Source organism: Macrobrachium rosenbergii, chromosome 8, assembly GCF_040412425.1.
Source record: "Macrobrachium rosenbergii isolate ZJJX-2024 chromosome 8, ASM4041242v1, whole genome shotgun sequence".
Classification (NCBI taxonomy): domain Eukaryota; kingdom Metazoa; phylum Arthropoda; class Malacostraca; order Decapoda; family Palaemonidae; genus Macrobrachium; species Macrobrachium rosenbergii.
The window spans coordinates 77231650-77244149 of record NC_089748.1 but is presented as its reverse complement, the minus strand read 5'-3'; positions in this window follow the sequence as shown (position 1 = coordinate 77244149).

Sequence of the window (12500 nt, the reverse complement as noted above, 5' to 3'; positions counted from 1 at the left end):
ACATTTGCAACATTTCTTGCATCATATGATATGAAAGCGTTCTCGTCGATGGCAGCATGTAATGATCCCATGTCATCTCTTGTGTAATTGAAAGACTTACAGAAAAACATAAGGTTAAAGAAAACACAAACGAAGAACTGGGGCGGTCTTTTCCCAGATTTTCCTGGGCTACGAAATAGTCTTCTTAAAATCTGTAGTTTTCATGTATAGCATTTACTAGTATAGTAACTGAATTCAAAATTAAAATACAATGCACAACAGATAATGTTCCAGAAAAACTGGGCCTCAGATTGATTTCATAGAGCACATACATTTGTTTATTGAAATCACTTTTGTTAAAACATCCAGACTTAAATCCTGATGGTATATTAAGTTTAATTGCATCAATCTCACTGGCGAGCACGGCAAATATTTCCTTGATATCATAGCTGCCTACTTTTGAAATCTGTTTATGGTGCGCTTGATGGTAATCTGGGTGATAAGAAGTTCATCCTAAGCTCTGCTTTTGATCTTCATCTTAAGAAATTTAATTCCAATAGCATTTGCAAAACTTTAACGCCTAGTCAGTACAACTCTCCACTGGTTTGGCTATTATAACAAAATTATTCACACATGACAAAACTACCTATCTTCAAAACCAGTACCTGATACGGAGGTGAATTAAATTACTCCTAGGTTTTCGATACCATATATAAGTAGCCAGTAAACGTAACTTGCCTTTCCTTTTCCTGTTTTCTCATGTTAACCCTCAGGGTCATCAGAATGTCATTAAGTTTTCAATAAAAAACACAACATATAAATATATATGTATACACACATATATATATATATATATATATATATATATATATATATATATATATATATATATATATATATATGTATATGTGTGTGTGTGTGTGTGTGAGTGTGTGTTTGTGTGTGCGTGTGTTTGTGTGTGCGTGAATGTATCGATGTATACATCCGTACATGGAAATACAAATATATGTATGTATATATATATATATATATATACACATATATACAGTATATATATATATATATATATATATATATATATATATATATATATATATATATATATATATATATATATACATATGTGTGTGTGTGTGTGTGTGTTTATAGAAACATACACGCACGCACGTACATATATACATCCTACACACATTACATACATATATATGTATGTATATATTATATATATAAATGTGTGTATATATATATATATATATATATATATATATATATATATATATATATATATATATATATATAATTAATTGATCTTTAGAAACACATGCATAAAATTGTTTTATGAACACATGCATAAGAGAGAGAGAGAGAGAGAGAGAGAGAGAAATGCGGACAAGAGATGAATAAAATGCCCTGCTTACTCCTGCCGTGGGTCAGTCATGTTGCCTCTTGAGTTGAAGCAATACTGGATGGAGACCCCCTGCCCCAAGCCCCCAGGAGCCTGAGTAAACAAATGGGTTACCAGGGATACAGTCTGGCGCCGGGACTTAATCTGACCTGTTTATTTTCACTCTGCAATGTTCATTTTCATTGATTTTAAGAGACTTCCTTCCCTCCCGCCTTCTCGCTGAAATCTCTAGGTTCCCTTGGCTGGATATCTTTTTCTCCATATATATAATTGCAGAGAAAGACCGAAACTGGAACTTGATGCTTTACGTAGAATGTACGTAAAAGAATGAACATGTTCGCAATACAGAAGGCGATGACTATATATTAGGAAAGGACTGCTATCTATTGCTACAGTTCTTACACAACTATGGAATTTAAACAATTTTCATATATTTCTTGAAATACTACATATCTTTATATTCTTACATACACCGTGCTATTTTTTACTTTACAGTGGTTACGTATAAGATTTGCTATAAGACAATTTTGAAAAATGCTAACCGTTTACCGTTTTACTGTATTAGAAATATGGTCAGTATTCAAAGTATTACGGTTCGGTGTGAGGTAAGTAAAGCAAGATTGATTAGTCAATAAGTAACACCCACATTGATATAAAAAGAAAAAATCATCTAAAATAAAATGGGCAAAATTTAATAATTAAAATAGCTGGTTTTCAATCATAATAAAGAAATGAGTAGGAGAGAGAGAGAGAGAGAGAGAGAGAGAGAGAGAGAGAGAGAGAGAGAGAGAGAGAGAGAGAGAGAGACCTGATGCTTCTCACTATGCATATCAAAATCTCTATACTATCAAGAGAGAAACGGCAATAAATGCTCAGTACTTCTATCCAAAAAATAACTTGGTGAACAAGAAAAAGGTAGGAATAGGGGAATTAATTCGAGAAATTATTGTCTCAGTTCTTCAAGAAAAACGGCAACGAAGGCGAAACAAAAAAAGTTGGCCAGTGCATAGATTGGCACAAGCTTGGTTTCTAGTGATATTGCCATTAATCAGAAGTAAAAAATCAGATGGAGAAGATAAGAGACGGATCTTACCATTTTGCACATAAATATCATCTCTAGAATAAAAAGATAAAGCAGTGGTTCTCAACCTTTTTTGGCCCATGCACTCTTTCACCATATGTCAGAATGTCATTCGCCCTTTTTCCAAAATTGTCTGCCTCAAAAGGTGCATTCCAAATGATATGCAACAAAATACTAACACAAACATGCAGGCTAGCGGAGAGAAACGGCAGTGTGACCTCTCAGTAGGACCGATGCACACTGTGTTTTGCGTGGTCCTAGAGTCAGTTTGAGCCTGACAATCTGTGGTCACAATTCCTCCCCTGAGACCATGACAATCCCCCCCTGGTTGCGAACCACTGAGATAAAGGGATGATTTCCCAAGACACGCCTACTAGGAGCCGGAGTGACTTGGCATCTGCCTCTGGTATGGGTGCCAAATTACTCAAGAGGAGGTAGGACTGTGCCATATAGTAATGAGTCCCAGGAGAGCTCCAGACTCTTGTCTACCTGGAGATTCTATGCCTCTGGTTTTCCTTCTTCGGCACTCTTTTAGCCTGATGGTTCAAGTTTGCAGGAGGAATTGCTGAAGCCGAATCCGAGGAAGGTACTGGGGTGCCATTTACTCCTGCTGTTGCAACAGCTGAAGCATAGACAGTGCCAATAATCTTTACTATCTGCCGACGCAGTTCACCGATTTCTGCCGTGAGCCGAGATATGGGTGAATTTTCTATCAGGACATTATTTTCCAAGGCCCGGAACATAGATGAAGAAGTTTCCATGGGCGTGAGTGGCTTGCAGGTTATGATTACCAACTAAGATACGGGTTGCGAGGACACATTTTGGGGGAGAGCTTCGGCTGAGGTCAAGGGAATCCGGGATGGACCCCTAGTAAATTTCGGGCTGGCAATCTTTCTGGCACTGGTAGTGGGGACAGGCCAGGCGAAGAGAAGGGACCCAGACTGGGATCTCCTGAAGGGAGATGTATGTGCTGCTCTGGCACTGTCACTAAAGCAAGGCCAGGCACAGGACTGAAAGTTGAACTTGGCTCTGGCACTGTCATTAAGTCAGGGCCAGTTGCAGGGTTTACAATGGAAGTTGGCTTAACATCTGGGATGGATGGAGCATGGCACTGCTCAGGGCACTCAAGTGGCACTGGCAGGGAATTTGAGGCATATTTTGGCTCTCCTGGAGGGAGGTATGGTGTGTGTGCTCTGGCACTAGCACTAAGGTGGGGCCAGGCATGGGAATTAGGTTTGGTAAGGGCTCCGCTACCGAGACGGGTGAAGCTTGGCACTGCCCAGGGTGCTCATGTGGCACTGGCAGTGTTTTTAAGGCAGGTTGGTGTGTATTAACTGTGACTGTTTGAGACTGTGAGAGGTTAGGACCTCTCCATTGTCTTGGATTCGATGGAGACAGGGAATCTCGTCCCAGAAGAGATCATAGCCTCCAGGGATATGCTTGGCAACTGCAAGGGTGCAGATGTGAGTTCAGTGAGGTCTAGTGACCCTCAGATGAACTGTTGGAAGAATCAATTAATATGGTAGATACTCTTTATCATAATGAGATTGTGATTTTCAATTTTAGCCCCATAAGGGACCTTGTCTTCCCATATAAGAGAGATTTGGGCACCAGTATCCTCAAATGTTTGGACCTGATGCGCTTGGTAGCAACTGCAAGGGGGTTCCACAAATATGGGAACCTCGGCTGGAGGGCCGAGGGATGAATTTATGACCACCAAAGCAACTGCAGGAGTAACTGTATTTTGAGGGCAATGCTTCCAGAGGGCAGAGTGCCCATAAACCTTACATGCGGTGCAAAAGGCCCTATTAAAATCTTTGCTAGTAGCTGGTGCAGGTTGTGGAGTTTGCCTTTGTTGATCAGGAGCTTGCTTGGCGGCAGTTCCCTTTTTAAAGCAGCACTGGGATTTTAAGTGCCCTCTCTTTTTGCAATAAGTGCACACAGAAGTTTTAGATGAGAGCCCATTCTTAGGTTGGGCTTATGATGAGGTAGGAGAAGAGGGTAAAAGTTCCTTGCCCATTGTACTGTGCTGATAATGATGAGTTTCCCAATCATCGGCTAACTGACAACATTCAGCGATGGTTGTTGGGCTTTTCTCATATATATACGTGGCGAGTGCGCTTGGAGTGTAGTATAAGAAATCCTCCAATTGCACTTGCTCAGAAAGCTCTTCAAGTGTCTTGACTTTGTGAGCATCTAGCCAATTTTTGTAGTGTCTACCTTTGTGATAATTCCACTCTGTCCAGGATTGACTTATTTCTTTGGGTAAGCTAGGCCAACATTGCCTCCACCATTCAGATGTTATTTCGTACGTTTTATTGACAGCCCTCTGGATTACTGTAAGATCTCCTTGTTCTGTGGCTGTCAGGGCACAAAGCACAACTAAACCCTTTCCACCCATATGCTTATTTAATATTAAAGCTATCTCAGTTGCACTGGGGGTGAAATTCTCAAAGGCTTTCTCTTTATAGCACAGCCATGAGTCAGGTTCACTGTTTGACCATTTCTGGATGAGTATGCTCATGATTGACAGTGTTGACTGGGGGATAGTGGGAGTAGGATTCTCTGCCCTATGTTGAGCAAGTGCCATGGCATTCATATGGCGAGCTTGCTCAAGTGCTAACTCATGGGCGTGCTGTTCTTCCCTTGCTTGCCTCTCCACCTCAGTGAGAACGGTTTCCTTCTGAGCCAAGTTTAGCTCATGTTGACATTGCTTCTCCTCCCTCTGGTTTTTGGTTTCAGCAAGGGTGGTTTTCTCCTGAGCCAGGTTTAGCTCATGTTGGCATTACTTTGCCTCCTTCTCTTCTCTCTCCTTCTTTGCTCTAGCCACTTGTTCATCTAACCAGGCAGTCAGTTGCTCTCCCCTGAGACCCATGTTTTGCCTGAGCCCTTGGAAGGTCTGGTAGTCTTCGGCATAGGTAGACATGGTTTTGTTTGGAAGTGTACCTCGATAAGTACTAGGCTGTACTGTAGGTGCACAGGAGTGGCTAGAATGGTGAGTGCCATACAAATGGCACTGATTCTAAGTATGATGGTTGGTCTGTAGAACAGACTTGGTATTATGAAGTGAGAACCAAGATGGACCGACAGGTTGTGAGTCTGCGGAGCCACCAAAGTAGAGAGCAGGAAAGAAGGGCCAAGACAAGTCCTCAGTTTGTGAGACTAAAGGAATTACCAAGGCAGGGCATAAGAAAGAAGATGAGGGAAAGAAAAACCACTTGTTGGTCTGAGGGACGTAGAAATCTACATCTCTCAAACCAACACAAACACTTGGGGCACTAAGCCAGATGGTTGGTGGTGGGTCTGGTGATGACACCAGAAGCCAAGTGGTGGGGGAGTGCCAGTGAAGGTGGCACTCTTGGTAAGTTTTGGTAATTTTTGCTTCCAGTCACGATTTAGCAGACAGGAAAAAATGGCACTCAATGTAAGGGAAGTCAGGCAGCATATGCTAGCCTCGTTATGATTCCAGTTTTTCGCTACTCGCGACAAGGGTCGTCGCCGAGCAGGTGTGCTCAGAAAGAACTGTTTTATGGCATGAACAGTCCAAGGTTTTTGTGTTCGGAAGGAACAGGTTTTATGGCATGAACAGCATGACGTTTTGTGTTCAGAAGGAACAGGTTTTAGTAGGGGTCCCGTAGGACGTTGGTTGGTTCACGAGAAAAGTGGTGGAGTGTTCAGAGAACACTGGTGGCATTTGAAGGTGTGGACTAGTCCTGTAAGATTGAGTGTGCGCTTTGTTGCTCCAAAGAACAGGTTTTTTTGTTATTTCTGAAGAACAGGCTTTGTTGATTCCAAAGAACAGGCTTTGCTATTAATTCACGCATGGATGAGGCCGGCTGTAGCATGGCAGTGTTCATTAGAACGGGCTCTCATGTAGAGAAATTGGGTTTAGGTTGTTCAAAAGAACATTAATACCTTGCACATGGGCAAAACTGGTTATTGTACAAGTTGGTAAAATTGGTTTTTGGTAAAGTTAGATGTGTGCTGATGGCGCAAATGATTAACCATAGGCTACTACTGGTAATGGGTTCCGTAGAACGTAATCCTGTGATCCAAATATGTGCAAGAGATAGATTAATGAGTTCACTGGTTTTGTGAGTCTGACAAATCAGCTCATAAGTATGCTTCTGACGGTCCCCGCGAATGCATGTGCACTCAGAAAATTTTAAAAAGGTATTTTGGCTAAGTTATAAGTTACTAGCAGAGTCTTAACAAATGGCTTTATTCTTAATAGGGTTTAATAATACAGGTGAAGGTTGTTAAGTATATCTTAAGTATATCTTAGTTTAACCAGACCACTGAGCTGATTAACAGCTCTCCTAGGGCTGGCCCGAAGGATTAGACTTATTTTTACGTGGCTAAGAACCAATTGGTTACTTAGCAACGGGACCTACAGCTTACTGTGGAATCCGAACCACATTATAGCGAGAAATGAATTTCTATCACCAGAAATAAATTCCTCTAACTCTTCATCAGCTGGCCGGGAGGTGAAGGTTGTAAAGCATATAGTTTGTACCCTACATAAATTTCACAAAGTTAAGGTTATATGACATGAACGAATAATATTTTACTCGTACACAATATGAAGTGTAATATCTCTCATGTGAGTACGTGTAAAAATACCAATAATGATAATATATGAATGATAATAATACAAAATTTTGCGATTTCTCTCACTAAGAATGAATTTTAAATGTGACATGCGACAGCGGCATTTACGTTAGCAAGTGACAGTGCAGGGGCTGAGTGGCAAACCCAGCTGTAGAGTGTAGTGCAAGCAAGGCAGACTGCCTCCCCAAATGACCTTCACATTGTCTTTAAAGGAATGTGACTGCTACCCACTTTCTTTGTTAACATAGGACATTTCTTCACAAATGCTTACATTAAAAGTATTGTTATGGCTGTGCACAAGATGCAGCATAATAATGATTAACTTGAACAAGTACAGATGTCAAAGAACAAATCAAATCAAAAACTACGAGTTGGGTACTGAGCGGAGATGAGTATAGAGCCAAAGCAAAGGGGCTCGCTGACTGCCTAGCAGAGCTTGCCAGATACCTCTTCCTAACAAAGGCCACCGTAAGTTTTCAAAGGGAATTTTGCACTTTCCCAGAATTATAACACTTCTCACTTGTTATCACTTCACTGCCTAGCTATTTCCTAGCCGCTAGAGACATGTAGTCTCATTACAGAATGTACTAAGGATAAATACAGCTAAATAGATGCACATCTGGCAATAAGCTCTCTCTCACTCTCTGAATGAACTCAGGCATACGGCGAAGTGTTTACACTTGGATATGCCATGAACATCTACAACACGACATCTATGTTGCAATAGACAAATTCAGTGAGAATACTTATGCTGTGTACAGCTGTCCAAGAGTGCCAAAGTAAGTTACTAAAGGGGATATGAGGTTCCTTATGATCGTAAATGCTCAGACTTGGCCATCAAAAGCTGATTAGCTATTCTAATGAGATTAGGGATGAAGTTGCAATGTTGCACCATGCAACATCATGCAAGGGTTGCAATATCCTGGCAAGATCACCACTTTTACGGGCCTGGCCCGGGGTAGGTCTATCTAGCTCTAATCACAATCTAAATCACATCTGACTGACTTGGCCAAACCCATAAAAGGAAGTAAGTTAACAGTAAATTAAATGGTTCTTAAAGAAAAGTAAGATTTCACTAATTAGATCATAATTGCACAGATCGGAAGGTTATTACACATGGAGCTCCTCACTAGCTCGTTGGCACTGCTATTATGTTAGTCACAACTCAAATATTGCCAATATCAAAAGACTTTACGATCTATATCAGAAATTCTTATCTAGAGAATTTATCCTAATCTGATATAAATCACACATTGGTATGGAGACCTCTAAAATTAAGTAAATATACAGGAATTCTTGCCATAAAGGCATATACATCATCTTCACATTCACACAGAGTGCTGAAGGCTGAGAGGGAAACAATTTAAAATAGCAAATTCTATGAGATACTTATGTTGAAATGAAAACATTTAACACTTCACTTATTGTCTCAGAACTCCAAGGGGCGTGAATATTAGAAAGATTGAAAATTATAGTGCAAGAATGGCCGTCGTAGCAAACTCCTAATTCAAACTGTACCTTTTCCCATAGGATGTGTTTTCTTGATGTATAGGCCAGACTTTAATTAATTAAGACAAGGGACTTTGGTGGGACTATGTTAGCACGACAAAGATTGACAAGGTCAGAGGAGGGAAGGCGGTCGGACACCGACTTGGCAAGGACTCTGCTCTATGTCTGGCTGGTAACGAACTCTCTGCTTGACACTTGGCCAGGTCCTATATAGCTTTCGTTCCCACCTTCAGCCTCGGCCCTGTGTGTGGGCGGTTGTCCTTTAATTCGCCGGCTCCCATCCCGCGTCTTGGCGACATCCACAGAAGCGGTGCTGGAATAAGATGAACGACAATACCCATGGGAAATTAAAGGCAGACAAAGGCGAGATAATAGGCTTAGAGATAGGGGTGTGGAGATTTCATGGAGACTGCGAGGATTTAGCTGGCGCTAATGTTCAGCGGTGTTTGGAAACTTTCCGGTCCCTCGATTCTGGGTGGTCATGAGTCAGTTCACCATCTTTATTCTACGTTTTTATTTTTACATTAATTTTAATATGTGGAGCTCCACGTGCTATTGCAGATAACAACAGCACTTGTTATGATACATACATACATACATACATACATACATACATACATACATACATACACACACACATATACACACATATATAAACAACAATATTATAATATATATATATATTATATATATATATTTATATATATATATAGACATAGACAGTAAACAACTTTATAATATGCATCCATACAAGTATGCACAGGGTGAACAAACAAATTTTAGATATACGTTACCGTAGTATACTTTTTAAACATGAACTTACATGTGTCAACAAACAAATATATAGATACACACGATACACACATACATGCATTACGCATATAAATTAAATATATATATATATATATATATATATATATATATATATATATATAATATATGTATGTGTGTGTGTGTGTGCATTGTTTGTGTTCCTGAGTGTGAATGTGCACAATAATTAACACTGAAAATTAAGTAATTACTCAAGTACTTAAATAACTAATCGTATAATCTCAAAAAATAAAGGAAGAATTACAATTAAAGGAAATCTACTGTTCATCTGATAATAATGAAAATGACCAACAACTGGACTAAAGTCAAATGCTCATGATGAATAAATAATGAATAACACGAACTTTCAATGGACATCAGGGGGATTAGTGAATGAAGTCTGTTGTGGGGTTTGTGGAAATGGGCCTCACAAAAAATGAATTATGAAAATTTAATATCATAAACACAGCTGAATAATAATAATAATAATAATAATAATAATAATAATAATAATAATAATAATAATAATAATACATATTTAGAAGCAAGAACAAAATATATAGAGCGAGAGAGAAGGAAATACAACTCTGTAATATATTTTTAAGTAGATATCCGCTATTTCATGTAAAATGCATTTGCATCGGGAAGGAAGGTCTGAACGACCTCATGAAAATTTACTGACACTGACCAAGTAATTTTCAGAACATGGTACAATATTTTCAATCTCGTTTAGCATGCTTAACATACAAGCCAATGCGAATCATGCATTCCTTATGATTCTCAGTGTAAGACGAATTTACTTTATATTACCCCAAATAGCATCTACGATATATGTAAACATACACATAATATATATAATATAATATATATATATATATATATATATATATATATATATATATATATATATATATATATATATATATATATTATATATATTAGGATGTATGGATAGGTAGAACAGTCAACTCATCATTGACATATTTATTAATAGTTGCCTTCGGGATCACCCATATCTTTTCTGGCTAAAAAGATACAAAAATAAAAACTATAACAAGGAACACCTCCTTAATATTTTAAAATCCTTGGTAATCAAGAAAATTTTTCCATCACTCAATAATCATTTAACTTCTACCTCCTTATACATAGCCTAGTACCCCTCCCCTAGTCTTGTTTACTTCCTAAACTTGTTTACTCTTATTAAATTTTCATCCACTGGACTTTACTACTGAAGGTAATCTATTTCTTGTTTTGTCATTGTCATTTTTAAGTCTTTAAAGGATTTTAATTTTGTAAGCTCTGTTGTAAATTTTTAATTAGTGTTTTTATTTTTTATTTTTTTAGCCAGAAAAGATGGGATATGGGTGATCCCGAAGCACAGCTATTAATAAATATGTCAATGATGAGCTGACTTTCTTCCTATCCATACATCTACTATGAATGGTCTGGCTTAGCCTCCCTTGAAATAAGAATATATATATATATATATATATATATATATATATATATATATATATATATATATATATATATATAATTATGTGTGTGTATGTGTGTGTATATATATATACATATATATATATATTATATATATAGATATATATAAAATATATATAATATATATATAAGAATATATATATATATATATATATATATATATATATATATATATAATTATACACACACACATATATATATATATATATATATATATATATATATAATAATTATATATATATATATATATATATATATATATATATATATATATATATATATATATATATATATATATATATATAAAGGCTATATAAGTGAATGTTTGTATATGTTCACCATAAAAATCAGAACCACGTGACAGACCCAGAAAAATTTTGTGCACGGCCTCTATGTCACCCCAGAAAGGTTTATAACTCAAAATCAAACTCATACCCCACGACAGACATACAAACACAGACGAAGCAAATGAATTTTTCATTTTTACGTAACCTTTATTCTCATTTTTCACTTGATGCTTCAACTTTTCTTCTGGTGCTGCCAGAAGCTTGACTAACCTACAACAATAAATCCCCATATAACTTCAATTTTTTATCAAAATTTATGTGAATTTTGATCATAATTTATGATAATAATTAATATAATTTTTTATTACCTTGATAAAATCTACATTGAAAACCTGAATTAATCATTTCTTTCCGTAGTAAGTGAAGCCAAGTTTGCGCATGCGTAGTAGTGGCTAAATGCGACGCTTTCAGCCAGCAGAAACCACTACCAAACTCACTCTCTCTCTCTCTCAAGGCATCACTCAAACACTTTGGAGCGAAGTGTATCTCTATCTATGACGGAAGATAAGTTTCTTTTCACGTTGCTTGGTACAGATTACTTGGAAGATAATGACTAAGAATTCTAGATTAAAACTTAACAGGAATGTAGATCATTGTATTTGGAAATCTTTTCCGAAAAGCACTTGGAGGGTAAATGTATTAGATGCAAATAGGGATTAAGAAATGGCAACTACTGCATTTCGAGTAACTCGAAGCGCTCACAGCGTACACAACATGTCATTTAGGAAAATAAGATTATTGTTTATGGTTATATAATAAATGATATATATTCATTTCTATCTTTTATCAATGCATATTTATTCAAAACAATAAATAACCGACTGCATAATATTCCTCCAAGAAGGGAAAGATTTTGTTTCATTCATGATTACGTTATTTACAAACTGACCAAGTTTAGAGATGCCATACAGGTAACTTTATACACAATTCTACGTTAAGGAATTCGATGTCATCGTAAAGATAATGAGTTGTAATTTATTATGTTATGATGAAAACGTCCCTAAAACAAATATAAAAAAATACATATCACAAGTTGAAGTTAGCCATATAGGAAAGTGCTTTGCCACTTTTTCTTAATATGATGAGGAGGTGGAAAGCTAACTCCTGCAGCAATTCAGTTAATAATAGGAAAGAAGTGAAAAGGTGTAACAGAGTATAAACTAATATTTCTTATTAAAAAAAGACGTCTATTCTCATACAATATTAACGAATGAGTTTAAATTAGAACTGAGGGGTTGGTTCAGTTTCTTAAGGAATTGGA